The 19,967-nt window shown below is 42.6% G+C and overlaps 1 protein-coding gene across 1 annotated transcript in view; it reads left to right on the top strand.

Moving 5' to 3' along the window:
- LOC123487289 (signal peptide, CUB and EGF-like domain-containing protein 3) overlaps nucleotides 1–19,967 on the top strand; it is a gene marked incomplete at its 3' end in the record, with an annotated part of 78,047 nt that overhangs the window by 17,133 nt on the left and 40,947 nt on the right. The window lies entirely within an intron of this gene.

Genomic DNA, 19,967 nt, shown 5'->3' with positions numbered 1-19,967 from the left:
GTGCCTGGCTTTAGAAATCATCCATATATATCTACAGATCTTGCTTCTGTTGCCTGTTTGAGTGTTTGTTTAATAGCCAACTGATTCCGTGAGCTCCAGGCCTCATGCAACGGCAAGATGTCGGATAAAGTAATAATAATATGCCATTTAGCAGACGCTTTTATCCAAAGCGACTTACAGTCATGCGTGCATACATTTTTGTGTATGGGTGGTCCCGGGGATCGAACCCACTACCTTAGTGTTACAAGCGCCGTGCTCTACCAGCTGAGCTACAGAGGACCACAAGTAATTTCACAGATTCGGCTGTTTTGAGTCTTTGCAATGCTGTAATAAAGGCTTTACAAAAAATATTATTGATAGAACAGACTGGTATTACTTATAACCAATTTATTGATGTAATTATGATAGGCTATAGGTCAGGCCCTATTGGTCACATGCATGTGATACTTACATGTTTCACGTAAAGAGAGCAAGGGTTCAGGAAATAGGGAATGTTTTTCGTAAACAAATTAGGGATTTCGGTAACAGAACTTTTCAGTCAGAAACAAGTAAGAAACGAATTGGCTGAAATGATGTTGCAGCTTCAGCACGGACAACGGAATAAACACTTGCTGTGCTGTGGTGCCTTTTCGCTGCAGTAGGGAGGAGAGCGAGACAACGTGCGCCAGTCACGTAGGCACTTGCTGTCATTTGTTTTAACACAGTGTGACCATCGGGATCTTTCTTCTTTCTTGAGTCATTTGTGTGTCTTAATTATTTAATCAAACAGTGTGCTTAAAGCATCAGACAAGGTCAGTGCATATGTAGTTGATTTTATTCAAACACATAGGGTGTGTGTCTATAGATGGAAAAATACGTTTAAACATTTCGACCAATCGATTGGGCGAAAGGACAGGACGACTCTCTGTCGACCAAGATTTTTTTTAGTCGGGGACAGCCCTAATTGAAATTCACTCATCTGGCATTACCTCCTTGAGCCTCAATTCGTTGGGCATGGACTACAAGGTGTTGAAAGTGTTCCACAGGGATGCTGGCCCATGTTGACTCCAATGCGTCCCACAGTTGTGTCAAGTTGGCTGGATGTCATTTGGGTGGTGCACCATTCTTGATACACACAGGAAACTGTTGAGCGTGAAAATCTCAGCAGTGTTGCAGTTCTTGACACACTCAAACCGGTGTGCCTGGCACCTACTACCATACCCCGTTGAAAGGCACTTAAAACTTTTGTCTTGCCCATTCACTCTCTGAATGGCACACATACACAATCCATGTCCCATTTGTCTTAAGTCTTGAAAATCCTTCTTTATCCTGTCTCCTCGCCTTCATCTACACTGATTGAAGTGGATTTTAACATTAGGTGACAACAATAAGGGATCATAGCTTTCACCTGGATTCACCTGGTCAGTCTATGTCATGTACACTCAGTTTATGTCAGATAAAAACTGCCATGCTCTACTCTGCATCTCACTCGCACACAGAAAGCCATTCACTTTATACCTCATAGTTTGACAGGAAGCAGCTAAAAAATATCAGGCTAACAATTCTGCTGTAATTGCTATGTTGCCCTCTTTATAGTTGGTACTGTATCTTGCTAAAGCAGCCGCCAATTAATTTAATTGCTGTGTGCACAGGAGAGTGTGTCATGTCAGTTAGCGCTGGCTGTATACAGTGGGGGAAAAAAGTATTTAGTCAGCCACCAATTGTCCAAGTTCTCCCACTTAAAAAGATGAGAGAGGCCTGTACTTTTCATCACAGGTACACGTCAACTATGACAGACAAAATGAGGAAAAAAAATCCAGAAAATCACATTGTAGGATTTTTAATTAATTTATTTGCAAATTATGGTGGAAAATAAGTATTTGGTCAATAACAAAAGTTTCTCAATACTTTGTTATATACCCTTTGTTGTTAATGACACAGGTCAAACGTTTTCTGTAAGTCTTCACAAGGTTTTCACACACTGTTGCTGGTATTTTGGCCCATTCCTCCATGCAGATCTCCTCTAGAGCAGTGATGTTTTGGGGCTGTCGCTGGGCAACACAGACTTTCAACTCCCTCCAAAGATTTTCTATGGGGTTGAGATCTGGAGACTGGCTAGGCCACTCCAGGACCTTGAAATGCTTCTTAGGAAGCCACTCCTTCATTGCCCGGGTGGTGTGTTTGGGATCATTGTCATGCTGAAAGACCCAGCCACGTTTCATCTTCAATGCCCTTGCTGATGGAAGGAGGTTTTCACTCAAAATCTCACGATACATGGCCCCATTCATTCTTTCCTTTACACGGATCAGTCGTCCTGGTCCCTTTGCAGAAAAACAGCCCCAAAGCATGATGTTTCCACCCCCATGCTTCACAGTAGGTATGGTGTTCTTTGGATGCAACTCAGCATTCTTTGTCCTCCAAACACGACGAGTTGAGTTTTTACCAAAAAGTTCTATTTTGGTTTCATCTGACCATATGACATTCTCCCAATCCTCTTCTGGATCATCCAAATGCACTCTAGCAAACTTCAGACGGGCCTGGACATGTACTGACTTAAGCAGGGGGGACACGTCTGACACTGCAGGATTTGAGTCCCTGGCGGCGTAGTGTGTTACTGATGGTAGGCTTTGTTACTTTGGTCCCAGCTCTCTGCAGGTCATTCACTAGGTCCCCCGTGTGGTTCTGGGATTTTTGCTCACCGTTCTTGTGATCATTTTGACCCCACGGGGGTGAGATCTTGCGTGGAGCCCCAGATCGAGGGAGATTATCAGTGGTCTTGTATGTCTTCCATTTCCTAATAATTGCTCCCACAGTTGATTTCTTCAAACCAAGCTGCTTACCTATTGCAGATTCAGTCTTCCCAGCCTGGTGCAGGTCTACAATTGTGTTTCTGGTGTCCTTTGACAGCTCTTTGGTCTTGGCCATAGTGGAGTTTGGAGTGTGACTGTTTGAGGTTGTGGACAGGTGTCTTTTATATTGATAACAAGTTCAAACAGGTGCCATTAATACAGGTAACGAGTGGAGGACAGAGGAGCCTTGTAAAGAAGAAGTTACAGGTCTGTGAGAGCCAGAAATCTTGCTTGTTTGTAGGTGACCAAATACTTATTTTCCACCATAATTTGCAAATAAATTCATTAAAAATCCTACAATGTGATTATCTGGATTTTTTTTTCTCAATTTGTCTGTCATAGTTGACGTGTACCTATGATGTAAATTACAGGCCTCTCTCATCTTTTTAAGTGGGAGAACTTGCACAATTGGTGGCTGACTAAATACTTTTTTCCTCCACTGTAGGTATAAGGTATATAACAGCAAAATAAGGTATATAACAACACTATAAGGTATATAACAGCACTATAAGGTATAAAACAACACTATAAGGTATATAACAACAATTCTAGATGAAGTTGCGTGGAAAAAGGAATGGGGGGGGGGTGGCGAATATACTTCTCCCATGGGCAAAGAAACTCAAAAGGGGTGATGATATTAATTAACAGTAATTTCGATCCGAATGTGCAAATTGTCCAAACAGATACGCAAGGTAGATGGATTATTTTAAATATGTTATTGGACCATAAACAGATATGGCTCATTAACCTTTACGGACCAAATAATGATGATCCACACTTCTTTGACAATATATATAATAAATGATCAACCCTGCAAGCAATTCAAGACTATATTATTATGGTGGGAGATTATAATACTGTTTTAAATAGCTCAATGGACCATAAAGGAAATCACTCTACAAACAATCACCCTCATGTTCTTAAGGAAATCGTGAATGTCATGGATACATTAGAACTAGTAGATATATGGAGGCTTAAATATCCTGATCTAGTGAGATATACATGGCTGAGACTCAATCAAGCTAGTCGTCTTGACTTCTTTCTCGTTGGCACCAAAAGTTTAAAAAGTGTTGATAGGGGACTGAATGCGGTCGGACCATCATATAATTGGCATTTCCATTACTCTTACTGAATTTCCACGTGGACGAGGATATTGGAAATTTAAACAAAGCCTATTGGATGATAACTTGTTTTTAACTAGGACAGAGGAATTTATAACTGATTTTTTCCGATATAACATAGGTACAGCAAATCCCCTTATTGTATGGAACACTTTTAAATGTGCCTTTAGAGGCCATGCAATTCAGTACTTATCTCGAAAACAAAAGCAATGTAGGTCAAAGGAGTCCATACTAACAAAGGAAATAGAAGTTCTAACAGAACAGATAGATAGCAATAAAAACTGTAACATAGAGGCTCAGAATAAATTAGAGGAAAAACAAAAAGAAATGGAGAAACGTATTCAAGAAAGATCAAGTGTAATATATTATAAAAATAAAGCAAACTGGATGGAATATGGGGAAAAATGCATCAAATTCTTTTTTAATCTTCAACATAGGAATGCTACCAAAAATAATTTACTGAAACTGGTTACAAATGACGGAGTCACCCATGATTCACCAAATTATATTTTGTTTTCTATTGATAATGTAAAATTAAAAGCCATACAGAAAGACTAATGTGAAGGTGAAATTACAGAGGAGGAACTTCTGGATGCAATTAAAGACTTTAAGTCTGGGAAAACTCCAGGGTTGGATGGCATACCAGTCGAGGTATACCAAACCTTTTTTGATATACTCAGAGGACCATTATTAGCATGTTTTAACCACTCCTATGTAAATGGTAGATTATCAGACACTCAAGAAGATTTCTGATTTCATTATTACTGAAATAGGATACAAGTGGAAAATATAAAGATCCAGTCCATTTAAAAAATGTAAGGACCCTTACACTTCAGTGTTGTGGTGCATTAATTCTAGCAAAATGTATAGAATTAAAAAGGTGTTGTCGGACATTATTCATTCTAATCAGACAGGTTTATTACATGGAAGATACATTGGAGATAATATAAGGAAGTACTGGAAACAATAAAACACTATGAAAAATCTGGGAAACCAGGCCTGCTATTCATAGCAGACTTTGAAAAGGCATTCAATAAAGTACGACTGGAGTTTATATATAAATGCCTGGAGCATTTCAATTTTGGAGAATCTCTTATAAAATGGGTTAAAATCATGTATAGTAACCCTAGGTGTAAAATAGTAAATAATGGCTATTTCTCAGAAAGTTTTAAACTGTCAAGAGGAGTGAAACAAGGTTGTCCACTATTGGCATATCTATTTATTATGGCCATCGAGATGTTAGCTATTAAAATCAGATCCAACAATAATATCAAGGGATTAGAAATCCAGGGCTTAAAAACAAAGGTGTCATTGCACGCTGATGATTCATGTTGTCTTTTAAATCCACAACTTGAATCCCTCCACAGCCTCATAGAGGATCTAGGTACATTTTAATAACCTCTCTGGATTACAACCAAATTATGATAAATGTACTATATTACGTATTGGATCACTAAAAAAATACAATTTTTACATTACCATGTAGTTTACCAATAAAATGGTCTGATGGTGATGTGGATATATTCGGAATACATATCCCAAATGAAATAAATGATCTCACTCCAATACATTTTAATAGAAAGTTAGCAAAAATAGATAAGATCTTGCTACCATGGAAAGGTAAATACCTGTCTATTTGTGGAAAAATCACCCTGATTAACTCTTTATTATTATCCCAGTTTACCTATTTGCTTATGGTCTTGCCTACGCCTAGCGAACAGTTTCTTAAATTATATGAGACAAAAATATTCCATTTTATTTGGAACGGCAAGCCAGACAAAATTAAACGGGCTATTTATATAATGAATATGAATTTGGAGGACAGAAATGATTAAATATTAAAGCATTAGACCTATCACTAAAAGCTTCAGTCATACAAAAGTTATACTTAAATCCGAACTGGTTCTCTAGCAAATTAGTAAGATTGTCTCACCCAATGTTAAAGAATGGCCTTTTCCCCTTTATTCAGATTACAACCTCTCACTTTCAGTTATTTGAAAAGGAAATAATCTCCCAAATATCACTATTTCTAAAACAAGCCATAGAAAGTTGGTTGCAATTTCAATTTAATCCTCCAGAAACGACAGAACAAATAATGCAACAAATATTGTGGTTAAACTCAAATATACGAATTTATTTAAAAAATGATTTGGGACAAAATATTTAAAAAAGGTATAATCTTCGTAAATGATATAATCGGTAGGACAGTTGGAGTTATGTCGCACATGCAGCTAACAAAAACATGGAAATGTCTGCTCTACCCAAAATTACAACCAAATAATTGCAGCATTACCGCAAAAATGGAAGAGGAAAGTGGAAGGGGGAAAAAGCAAGGGACTTGTCTGTCGGCCTTGCATTAAATAACATAATTGGTTAAAGAAAACTGTGATAAATTAAAAAGTATACCAGTTTCATTTAAGGACCAAAGGATTGACAGCCATCCCATATAGATTGCAAAATAGTTGGGAAGAGATTTTTGACGTACCGATCCCATGGCATAGTGTTTATGAACTGATACGCGAAACGACGCCAGATTAAAAATGTATACTTTTTCAATTTCAATTATTATATACAATTCTTGCTACCAATAGAATGTTATTTATATGGGGGAAACAATCTTCCAAGCTCTGCAGATTTTGCTGCGAAGAGACAGAATCATTAGATCATTTGTTTTGGTACTGTCCATTTGTAGCTTGTTTTTGGACACAGGTCCAGCAATGGCTAAAGGATTGCAATATTTACCTGGAGCTAACCCTGCAGATAGCATTACTGGGTGATCTGAAAAGTCATAGTCAATCGATCAATAATATAATAATACTTTTAGCAAAAAAAAATATTTTCAATTTACAATCTGTAGAAATAATGAGAGTAGAAATGTTCAGAACTTTTGTAAAACATCACAGTACAGTTGAAAAATATATGGCAAATAGAAATCCAATATGGATGGTGTTAAGAGATAGATGGGAGGAGTTGAATGGAGTTGAAGGATGGGACTAATAACAACAAGATAACTAATAATGTAAGCATACTGTGTCCATAATAAGTATATAGGTTATAGGTTGAGAGCTTTTGTGAAAGAGCACAGTTAGAAGGATATGGCATATAGAAGCAAACCAGTTGGACATCATGAAAATGATCGGAGAGGTTGAGGGTAGAGGAAGTTCAGGAGTAAAAACAAACAAAAAAGAATTGTCCATAAAATGTATATAGTAGATAGAAATAAATAATTCTCTCTACTATTATTCTGACATTTCACATTCTTAAAATAAAGTGGTGATCCTAACTGACCTAAGACAGGGTATATTTACTAGGATTAAATGTCAGGAATTGTGATAAACTGAGTTTAAATGTATTTGGCTAAGGTGTATGTAAACTTCCAACTTCAACTGTATATAGTATAAGGTATATATAACAGCACTATAAGGTATATATAGTGGTCTACTTCATTACTGTAATAAGTGTTTTCCACGGTATAGGAGGGTCTATGAGTCATAGACCAGTGTGGCCACACATGTCACAGCCATTCATCCTAATTATATGGGCACAGCACAGCATGGTACCGCAAACACCGGATGCAGCCCATGAAAGCCACAGAGCATTGACCGCCATTCAGAAACCTTGAGCTGAAGCTATAGATTAGCTGTAGGGTAGCTGCTCATTCAAAGCTGTAAAAATAGAACGTTCACGCAAAGCATCTCCAGGCACTATGGTCTCCAAGCAACAGATGATGAGTAAGGACATTCCCACGGGGCACACACTGGTTGAATCAACATTGTTTCATTTCAATGAAATTACGTTGAACCAACATGGAATAGATGTTGAATTGACGTTTGTGCCCAGTGATCTTTGTTCTCCAGTAGAGAGAACTTTGTTATTCTCGTTGTTCTCCGGTAGAGAAAGGCTCACATTAATGCACTCCCAGGCTATACTGTTCTAGTATAACATTAGCTTAAGGTGCCCATCATCTCACAACGTAAGACCCCAGTGATGTGTCAACATTCTGCCCTGTGAGGTTCCTACCCAGTCTCATTTAGTGTCAGTAGAATGCTAGCTACTACTAGCTAGAGATGAACACCTGCCTTGCTGTTTCAAATTAGACCAGGATAATCATTTCACAGCTCTTATTTATAGTACATTCTTAACAGTTTGTTTTGTTCCATCCATTTTGTTCCATCGTGTTCCGTTTTGTTCCTTTTTCTTATTACCGTACAGTAAGACCCACCTACAGTAGACTTTTTCGCTGCATGGTTGGTGGACCCAGCTAGGGAGAGATTTGAAGTTGGTGTCATTGTTTTTAGGAGATCAGGATAAAGTCAGTGGTCATGATTCCTAAACATTTAGAGTGTGTGAAGGATGGGTGTAAATAGCCCAAATGGAAGCAGCTTATATTTTTATTCATAAGTTTTAAAAGCTTTGCCGGACGTCAAACAGTGTATCCCTTCATTAATTGGAGGGGATTTGGGTGGGGGCGGGGGAGGATGCAAAGATTTGCACTAATGTTGACGTCTGCATTTCATCAAACCCTTTTTTAGACCACCAGTCTCCTGGCCTAGTCTCTCTAATAACCCATGAGACGTGCGCTGTGTGATGTGAGGTGCTGTGACAGCCTGCCAGGGCTCACACTCGCACCCTATCCTGCTCTTCACCCTTCACTTCCACTGCCTAGCTCCATGAAGGAAGGCAAGGCTAGCAGGACTTTATGGACCTGTCCCATGCTCCATCTCCTCCTCCTCCTCCTCTCATCAGGGGTCAGGGGTCAACAATTTCACTGTTAGTCTGCACCTGTTGTTTACGAAGCATGTGACAAATACAATTCAATTTGATTTGAGATACTAGTGCAGATCAGAAGGTGTGTTGAGTCGCAAGCCCCATCAATACTGCCATTGGTATTCTTAAATTTTTTTTAAGAGTGATGATGGACTGGCCATCCTGTTTATTGTTTCTATTATTACTGTATGACTAAAAAATTATCTGCATTCCTGTCTGGATTTGGTATTACTAATTTTAGTCTCAGACTCTTGACATTCTTGTTGGGCGTTATGTATTGGTCAGCCACAACAACACTGGCCTGGCTGGATCACTGTTCTATTTACCTTAGTCCTAGCATGCCGTTCTGTTCTGCCAAGGGTCTACCCTATAGGGTGTCCCAGCATTATTCAGTCTATTTCTGTGGCAGGAGGAGGAAGGGGGATGGCCCAGGACAGGGCAGGAGGCGGTCCGGGGGGCTCGAGCAAACAGTGAGGGTCTCAACACACAAAGTAAACATTACCCTGTGTTTGAACTGTACACCTTGAGTCCAGAAAATCTCCCACACACTCTCTCCCCTCTCCCCTCAGCCCTGTTCCGACTCACGCACCCCTTTCCTTTTAGCTGACCGGCCCAGCTAAATACACTGCTTATCCCTGGACCTGCCCATAAATCAGAGGGGGAAAGCACCTCTGACAACGTCTCACCTCCACAGCCCTGGCCTAGAAGCTCTCTCTGGCTCACATGTGGGGAGTGCATTGGATATGGCTGCCCAGCAGTGGACTCAGAGAGTTCTATGGTTGTTCTTCTCGCAATATCAGAAAAAACTCCTTGACTTGCTGTATATCTGAGTACTATGATGCTGAGGATGGAACCACATTTGTCTGCAGATCTTTGTTAAACCAAGGCAATAATCAACTTGATTCAATCAATTAGCTATCTCCCCTTCTGATCTCTAGGCTAGGCAAAATGTTGTTCAGTCAAGACTAGAGCATGCGTAGTCACAGTGACTGATTTGCAGGCGGATGATAGGAAAAGCCTGGAGACACAGCAGCTCTCCTGGATTTGGGTTGTTAAATAGGGCTTAGTGCATGACATGTTCTCTTTTTCACTTCATGTGGTATTAAGAGCACCCAGCTACCCCGGCCCAGCTCTGAATGGAAGAGACTAGACTTTGAATGATGTGTCTCATTACAGGGCTACTACTCAGACAAAATGCTCTGGCCTACTTGTCTTCCTAGGGTATCCAACCGTGGGTTCAAGCTTTGAGCAGAAAGGTCAACTTACTTACATAAAGTATGTATTTCTGGGCTCCTAAACTCAAAACTTCATTTCTACATGAGAACAGAACTACAGCAAAAATACAAAAATTACACACATTCATTCCCCTGAGGGAATTGGGTAAACGTCTGACCATTTCCCACTTTATTTTTATTTTGTTCTTTCGTTTTGTTGTTTTGACTTTGTTTATTCATCCCTGTCTCAAATCACTGACTTCAACATCTGCTGCCTTAACTTGTTCCCAACAACTTTGATACATCAGCACCAAAGAAATAAATCTACATACACAGACGGCCTGAAAAAGCAAAGCTTTTCATCTGTAGCATGAGTCAATTAGGAGGGCAGCGTTACTGAATGCATTCGGCAACTTTGTTTCTGAAGTGTTCAGAGGAATGTCCTCGGGACTGAACCGTAGGACCTATTGATTCTGACATGTTTATTAGCTTTTGTTGTGCATGTGTTGGAGGGAATGCACCCAATTCCCTAGATGGGTGGGTGCCTTTTTATTTAAACAACCAACTCCTCATTCACTCAGCCGAATGAGTCCTCTGGTCCCACTCACACAGAACTACCCTACGCCTTGACCTCTTTCTCCCCTCTGTCTCCAGATGAAATCCTGCAACTAGTAATGTCCGGCCGCCCAACAACCTGCCCTCTTGACCCCATCCCCTCCTCACTTCTCTAGGCCATCTCTGGAGACCTTCTCCAATTCCTCACTTCCCTTATCAACTCATCCGTGACCACTGGCTGCGTCCCATCTGACTTCAAGATGGCCAGAGTCGCTCCCCTCCTCAAGTGAGACCGCTCTCCTCTGTGTCACAGAGGCTCTCTGCTTTGCCAAAGCTGACTCTCTCTCCTCTATTCTCATCCTTCTAGATCTATCCGCTGCCTTCAATACCGTGAACCGTCAGATCCTCCTCCCTACTAGGTTTGGGCAGTATCCAGATTATCATACCTTCATACCGACCTTGTGCCATACCTGGGAGTGCCTGTGGTTACGCCAGCTGGCTGCCTGCAGTAGTTACTTACAATAATTGCCTACCATTCAGCTGTTTTCTAACCTCATTGTCTGAACCGTTATCGTCAGGTAGCAAGTGGCTACTGTGCTTGAAATTTAGCTAGCTTGTTGCTACCTGGATAGCTACTAGTAAACAATAGCTGGAACGACCGAGCGAGCAGACGCGAACTGGCTGAGTCAATTCAGTGGCTAGCTTTGCACTTGGCTAGCTAACAGTAGCTGCTAGGGGTAAGTCATAACCTACATATGTATTTAGATTGTAGTTAGGTATTGTTGGTAGTTATCGTGGGTTGTTGTATGTAATTATTGTAGGTTAGTATTGTATTCGGCGGCGCCGGGCGTAGCACGAAGCTAGCTGGCTAACCCTCCACCTGGACTAGCTGGCGAGTAGCTATTAGCAACGGTATAGTTATTTCACGCCTGGGAGTGCCTGGGTAAGTCATAACCTACATTTGTGTTTTGTTTTTTACATATTGATAGCCCGAGTCGTTCAGGGAATTCGGGACATGGGTGACTAGTTAACGTTAGTTTGGCTCTCTCTGTGTGTTCGTGCCGTGAAAGGAGGGGTTCTTCTTTGTCTGAAAGCAATGGCTAGCTAGTTTGCTAGCTATTCTAGCTAACTAGCTGTTCACTGAATAATGCTGCGCCTAGTTAGCTAGCTGAGTTAGTCTATTCCTAGAAAACATTGAACCGCTGTAGTTTACAACAATTATAGTTTCTGAGGTGGAAGTTGGGAGAGTTATATTTGGGAGTTGTGGTGAGGGAGGCCCCGCTCTCTCCTTTCCCAGATGTTTAGTTCATTTCATTCCGATCTCCTCTGCATTATTGTAGCCATTTGCTGCAGCCTGTCAACTATGCCTCTGCCTATCCCTGTTCTCTCCTCTCCGCACAGGCTACACAAACGTGGCTGCTGCCTCTCTAACCTGGTGGTCCCTGCACGCACCACTCACCTGGAGTTCCAGGTTTCAGGCAGCCTCTGGAACTGCCGTTCTGCTGCCAACAAGGCAGAGTTCATCCCAGCCTATGCTACCCTCCAATCCCTCGACTTCTTGGCGCTGACGGAAACATGGATTACCACTGAAAACACTGCTACTCCTACAGCTCTCTCCTCGTCTGACCATGTGTTCTCGCATACCCCGAGAGCATCTGGTCAGCGGGGTGGTGGCACAGGAATCCTCATACCTCCCAAGTGGACATTCTCAATTTTTCCCCTAACCCATCTGTCTATCTCCTCATTTGAATTCCATGCTGTCACAGTCACTAGCCCATTTAAGCTTAATATCCTTGTCATCTATCGCCCTCCAGGTTCCCTTGGAGAGTTCATCAATGAGCTTGACGCCTTGATAAGCTCCTTTCCTGAGGATGGCTCACCCCTCACAGTTCTGGGGGATTTCAACCTCCCTACGTCTACATTTGACTCATTTCTCTCTGCCTCCTTCTTTCCACTCCTCTCCTCTTTTGACCTCACCCTCTCACCGTCCCCCCCTACTCATAAGGCAGGCAATACGCTTGACCTCATCTTTACTAGATGCTGTTCTTCTACTAATCTCACTGCAACTCCCCTCCATGTCTCCGATCACTACTTTGTATCCTTCTCTCTCTCGCTCTCCTCCAACACTACACACTCTGCCCCTACACAGATGGTAATGCGCCGTCGCAACCTTCGCTCTCTCTCTCCCGCTACTCTCTCCTCTTCCATCCTATCATCTCTTCCCTCTGCTCAATTCTTCTCCCTCCAATCTCCTGATTCTGCCTCCTCAACCCTCCTCTCCTCCCTTTCTGCATCATTTGACTCTCTATGTCCCCTATCCTCCCGGCCGGCTCGGTCCTCCCCTCCAGCTCCGTGGCTTGATGACTCATTGCGAGCTCACAGAACAGAGCTCCGGGCAGCTGAGCGGAAATGGAAGAAAACTAGACTCCCTGCGGACCTGGCATCTTTTCCTCCCTCCTCTCTACATTTTCTTCATCTGTTTCTGCTGCTAAGGCCACTTTCTACCACGCTAAATTCCAAGCATCTGCCTCTAACCCTAGGAAGCTCTTTGCCACATTCTCCTCCCTGCTGAATCCTCCTCCTCCTCCCTCTCTGTGGATGACTTCGTCAACCACTTTGAAAAAAAGGTTGACGACATCCGATCCTCGTTTGTTAAGCCAAATGACACTGCTGGTCCTGCTCACACTGCCCTACCCTATGCTTTGACTTCTTTCTCCCCTCTCTCTCCAGATAAAATCATGCGACTTGTGACGGCAGGCCGCCCAACAACCTGCCCGCTTGACCCTATCCCCCTCCTCTCTTCTCCAGACCATCTCCGGTGACCTTCTCCCCTACCTCACCTCGCTGATCAACTCATCCTTGACCGCTGGCTATGTCCCTTCCGTCTTCAAGAGAGCGAGAGTTGCACCCATTCTCAAAAAACCAACACTCGATCCCTCTGATGTCAACAACTACAGACCAGTATCCCTTCTTTCTTTTCTCTCCAAAACTATTGAGCGTGCCGTCTCTAGCCAACTCTCTTGCTATCTCTCTCAGAATGACCTTCTTGATCCAAACCAGTCATGTTTCAAGACTGGTCATTCAACTGAGACTGCTCTTCTCTGTGTCACGGAGGCTCTCCGCACTGCTAAAGCTAACTCTCTCTCCTCTGCTCTTATCCTTCTAGACCTGTCTGCTGCCTTTGATACTGTGAACCATCAGATCCTCCTCTCCACCCTCTCCGAGCTGGGCATCTCCGGCGCGGCTCACTCTTGGATTGCGTCCTACCTGACCGGTCGCTCCTACCAAGTGGCGTGGCGAGAAGCTGTCTCCGCACCACGTGCTCTCACCACTGGTGTCCCCCAGGGCTCAGTTCTAGGCCCTCTCCTATTCTCGCTATACACCAAGTCACTTGGCTCTGTCATATCCTCACATGGCCTCTCCTATCATTGCTACGCTGACGATACACAACTAATCTTCTCCTTTCCCCCTTCTGATAACCAGGTGGTGAATCGCATCTCTGCATGTCTGGCAGACATATCAGTATGGATGACGGATCACCACCTCAAGCTGAACCTTGGCAAGACGGAGCTGCTCTTCCTCCCGGGGAAGGACTGCTAGTTCCATGATCTCGCCATCACGGTTGACAACTCCGTTGTGTCCTCCTCCCAGAGTGCGAAGAGCCTTGGCGTGACCCTGGACAACACCCTGTCGTTCTCCGCTAACATCAAGGCGGTGACCCGATCCTGTAGGTTCATGCTCTACAACATTCGGAGAGTACGACCCTGCCTTACACAGGAAGCGGCACAGGTCCTAATCCAGGCACTTGTCATCTCCCGTCTGGATTACTGTTGGCTGGGCTCCCTGCCTGTGCCATTAAACCCCTACAACTCATCCAGAATGCCGCAGCCCGCCTGGTGTTCAACCTTCCCAAGTTCTCTCACGTCACCCCGCTCCTCCGCACACTCCACTGGCTTCCAGTTGAAGCTCGCATCTGTTACAAGACCATGGTGCTTGCCTATGGAGCTGTGAGGGGAACGGCACCTCCGTACCTTCAGGCTCTGATCAGTCCCTACACCCAAACAAGGGCATTGCGTTCCCCCTTCCTCTGCGGAAGCATAGTTCCCGCTCAGCCCAGTCAAAACTGTTCGCTGCTCTGGCACCCCAATGGTGGAACAAGCTCCCTCACGACGCCAGGACAGTGGAGTCACTCACCACCTTCCGGAGACATTTGAAACCCCACCTCTTTAAGGAATACCTGGGATAGGATAAAGTAATCCTTCTACCCCCCCTTACCCCAACCCCCCCCCAAAAAAAAAAAAAAAAACATTGGAAAGTGGTTGTACTACTGGCTATAGGGTGTAAGTCGCTCTGGATAAGAGCGTCTGCTAAATGACGTAAATGTAAATGTAAATGTAATATTCCGTAATACTGGCACTAAACACAAGGGGTGCTGTTTTTAAACCCCACCGATACTCTATAATCCGAAGGTTAGCAATGCTAACAAGTACATACAAAATCCCATAGGGAATGCTAACTAAATGCTAACAAGTTTATTGCGAACTTTTTGTACAGTTTCTGACCTAAACTATACAAGTAACTCAAAAATGCTCCTCACAGTTTGCTGCACGTACAAAACAAATATTAGCCAGCTAGGCTCTTGATCCAGGAGTGGATTATCTGCTGTTACCAAGTGAATGCTTGATTTTGGAAGAAGCTAACCACTTAGCTAGATAGCTAACTAGCTACTAAATTAACAAATGCACAACTGCAGAGCATTTAGCACATTTTAGACAGTTAACTTAATATTTATAAGATATCTAAATGGCAAACATTTAGTTGTGAATTCCATACTGTAATTAGATCACCTGGTGCATGCTGCACAACAGTGAGTGACTCACAAGGCTCCATTCTCTCGTCATTGTGTGCTTGTAAACAAACACCATGTGACAGGTGACTGGGGACTACCGTAAGCTTCATAATAATGTGACAGGTGAAATGAAGAACGCAATGTTCTTTATCTCCTAACGTATTGCTCAAGTTGACTGTAGGTATTTACTTAAAAAGTTGCTACAAATATTCAAATCTATTAAAAACTTCAAAGAAATAGTTTCAACGATATTGACGGTATTGAAAAACCTTCATGTGGCTTTTTCCAAATATCCTGGTATACGGAATATACGGTTGCTCCTACCAGGTGGCGTGGAGAGGATCTGTGTCTGCACCACGTGCTCGTACTACTGGTGTCCCCCAGAGCTCGGATCTAGGCCCTCTCCTCTTTTCTCTTTACACCAAGTCACTCAGCTCTGTCATATCCTCACTTGGCCTCTCCTATCATTGCTATGCGGATGACACTCAACTACTTTTCTCCTTCCGCCCTTCTGACACCCATGTGGCGACACGCATCTCTGTGTGCCTGGCAGACATCTCAGCTTGGATGTCGGCCCACCACCTCAAGCTCAACCTCGACAAAACGGAGCTGCTCTTCCTCCAGGGAAAGGCCCGCCTGCTCCAAGACCTCTCCATCACGGTTGACAACTCCACGGTGTGCCCCTACCTGAGTGCAAAGAACCTTGGCGTGACCCTGGACAACACTCTGTCGTTCTCTGCAAACATCAAAGCAGTGACTCGCTCCTCCAAGTTCACACTCTACAACATCCGTAGAGTACAACCTTTACTCACATAGGAAGCGGCACAGGTCCTAATCCAGGCACTTGTCATCTCCCGTCTAGACTACTGCAACTCTCTGTTGGCTGGACTCCCCGCTTGTGCCATCAAACCCCTGCAACATATCCAGAATGCCGCAGCGCGCCTGGTGTTCAACCTTCCCAAGTTCTCCCATGTCACCCCGCTCCTCCGCACACTCCATTGGCTTTCAGTCGAGGTTCGCATCATCTTCAAGACCCTGGTGCTTGCCTACGGAGCAGCAAGGAGAACTACCCCTCTTTACCTTCAGGCTCAAACCCTACATCCCAACCCGAGTCCCTGCCCATCTTTCGAAAACGTCTGAAACCCTTCCTCTTTGTGGAGTATCTTAAATAACTTTAACAGCGCCCTGGACGCACCTCTCCCCACCCCCCCCAACAAGAAAAAAACGGTACTTCTCTTTTCCCACTAGCACTGACTTTGCTGATAAATACTTTGTTGAGGGAAAATGGACTTGATACGATTGTGATGTGTTGTTGTCTCATCTGGCTATCTTAAGATGAATGCACTAATTGTAAGTCGCTCTGGAAAGCAGCGTCTACTAAATGACTAAAATGTAAAATATAAATGTATCTGACGTGTTCCTTTTTCCTGGCTAAGATTCTATTTTTGCTCAAAGTGCCACTTTATTGAACTACTCCTGGAGTTTGAGTGACTAACTAACTGGCGGTCTTTACCTGTAAACAAGATATGAACTCAAGTAGATTAAAACATATATATGACTCTGTTCCCTGACCTAACCTGACAGCCCATGAGCTCACAAAGTGTTGGCATAATTACCCACTTCCCTCACTCTCATTTGGCTAATGAGGGGACACAAATTGCTGTCGTCTTCAACAACACTCAGCACTAGCAGAGTTGTGCTTGTTCTATGGTAGTCAGAAATATATCAGTTATAGGGATGTATCAAACTGGAAGCACATTCCTATACAATGCTATCTAATTGTAGCATAATATTATGAGCATTGAACAAATGTTGAGGTTGGAGAGGCTTGGCCTTGCACAGCAAACACTGAGCTTGGCTCTGCTCTGTTCTTAAGTGTTAAGGAGAGGGAGGTTCAGTGTAAGTGAATGTTGTTGTCCAGATCTGTGGAAATATAATATCTGTATAAAGTATGGCAGCGCTTGTTGAAATGTTGAGCTTAGCTTCAGCCAATCTAGACAACAGATTAGTTTGTGTAGGCTTGGCTTAGAAATTAGTTCAGAGTGAAGTGCTTGCTCGTGATGGTTGGGTCTGCTGATACAGGAGGTTTGTTGATTGAGGAGGTTGATCTCTGCAAGATTGGAGATACAAGAAGAAATAGAAAGTTGAGAACAGTCCCCCTTTTCAGTGAGGTTGTGTTCTAGAATGTGATTTTGATAATAATAATATGCCATTTAGCAGACGCTTTTATCCAAAGCGACATACAGTCATGCGTGCATACATTTTTGTGTATGGGTGGTCCCGGGGATCGAACCCACTACCTTGGTGTTACAAGCGCCGTGCTCTACCAGTTGAGCTACAGAGGTAATACAACCATTATTATGGTTTATAAAGTGAAAGAAACATGAGAAGGTGAGAAAATAACTTTTCACTTTCCAGGAAACAATTCAATCATTTGCAGGTCATAGAGATCATAATGAAACTGCACTGCATTAGCTTATAAAGGATTTCTGAAGCATCTACATTGGCCTTATAATGTTTATACATTTGATTTTTGTAAAATTTATTTTATTGATGTAGTATGTCTGTTAGGAAGTATGTTGTACAGTTCACTCGTGGTTTATGTAATACAGGATAGTATACTGTCAACAGCTCAGAGTTGCAAATCAAGCATGATACTTCAAAAACAGTTAGATATCTTGGTGCTACACCTGCTAAATTAGGATTTATCTTGACAGATATACTGACACTCTTTTCAAACAGGATATTAATTAATCCCAAGGTGTGTTGCCTCAAATCATAAATGGTTGATTTTTGAAGGCATAAATTATACCACAGTTTATCTTGTTGTGTAAAGTATTGTATTGCGTCTTGTCTGAGATGTAACAATATATATTTTTAAAACAATGTATTAACAAACAAAGCATTATTTAGCAGTAAAACCAAGTGCACCTTCTGCAGACAGTTAATGATCCCGGATAGGAGCATTAATGTAAAGTGGAAATGTGAGATTCATTAGTTTTTGTTGTTAATGAATATTAATCACCAAAGAGCCTTAGAACCCTTAAACCTGACTAAAAGATGAATCTGTTTTTATGTGGAATGTTGCTTGCTTGACTATCGCAGAACCTTTACAAATGGTGGTTATCCTATTCATCCTTAAGGATAATCAGTGAGGAGAAAAGATCCAGCCTGTTTCTATCCCTGAGGATTCCCATTGTTACCACTTCATATAAATCAATGTGGAGAAATTAACAGCTTTAAGCCTTTGGGGCTTCTTGTATTGCAAATGCTTGTGTGAGACTGAGAAAAGTCTCCTACTAAGCTCCTGTAGTTAACATGGCTTGGGATGGGGACAGACAGTCTAACCAAACCATGCCAGATCTAGATGAAAACATTATTTTCTTATTTGTCTTCAAAAGGTCAAAAGTGTATGTAATAATAAATAATAATATGCCATTTAGCAGACGCTTTTATCCAAAGCGACTTACAGTCATGTGTGCATACATTTTTACGTATGGGTGGTCCCGGGGATCGAACCCACTACCCTGGCGTTACAAGCGCCATGCTCTACCAATTGAGCTACAGTTGGCCCTATGGACTTCCCTTGTACAGGAAAAAAGAAAACGCTTCTCCAAGGATTATTGAGACCTGACCTCCAAAGAACAGCATGTGTTTTCTAATGTCATTGTCCTCTGTGGTCAGGCCCATGGAAGTGATGGCCTATGGCTCCCAGGGTAGATGCTAAGCTAACGGTGCTCAGATTTCAGGCAGTGTTCCCCTGGGATCAGTCCTTGGGGCCCCTGCAGAGAGAGGACTTGTGATAAGGGTTGATATTGGAAGCTGTGTGAACTTTGTTAAGCTTTTCCTACCCTGCGAAAGGGGGGGGTCATCCCAAACACCTGGGCTCTCTAACCGGGATCAGGTTGGATTAGGGAGGAGGGCACCATAGAGCCCACTCCGCCCCCACTCCACTCCCCAGTTACCTCTTTTAATAAAACCCATCATTTACCATATCTATGTGCATGATCTTTTATGAGAATATGTTATCAAGGATTGGGATCCTCTATTCATAAAGTATTTAAATTGATCTCAAACTAATATCCTATTTTTCCTGAGTTGATATTATTTCCTGATCACATCCCTGATTATATCTTTCTAGACTTCATTCTTCCCTCTAACTCTGGTCCATTACCATGGCAGAGGGCTATCTATCATATCATCCCAATGAAAACATTGGCTTCTTACTCAATTTCCTGACCCATGTATCAAAGGTACAGATTGTCCGAGCCAGCAGGCAGTCAAACAGAGGTTCATCACAGGTCAATCAATGATAGACTGTTTATTTACACATTATAGTAATTACTCAACTGCTTATTTATTGTTATGAAGCAATTGGTTCTTCAAAAACGCCTGAATTAACTGTTTATTTGAACCATGGTTTCCGAGAACGATTAAGCTGTCAAACATACCACAGTGTAGTGGGGTTTATTGAGCTGAGTTGTTTTGTCTTTATCAAGTGTGACTGCTTGTATTCTCATGGTGGTCTGTCTGTCTGTCTGACCAGGCACTTTACAGAGGTTGTGTAGCCACAGTGAACATCCTATATGGTGAATACCTTGTCAGATTGATGATTGACCCTCCTCCCATACTG

This window comes from Coregonus clupeaformis, unplaced genomic scaffold, assembly GCF_020615455.1.
Source record: "Coregonus clupeaformis isolate EN_2021a unplaced genomic scaffold, ASM2061545v1 scaf1605, whole genome shotgun sequence".
Lineage (NCBI taxonomy): Eukaryota > Metazoa > Chordata > Actinopteri > Salmoniformes > Salmonidae > Coregonus > Coregonus clupeaformis.
Note: the sequence above shows the minus strand (reverse complement) of the source record. Positions and strands in the feature narration are given on the sequence as shown.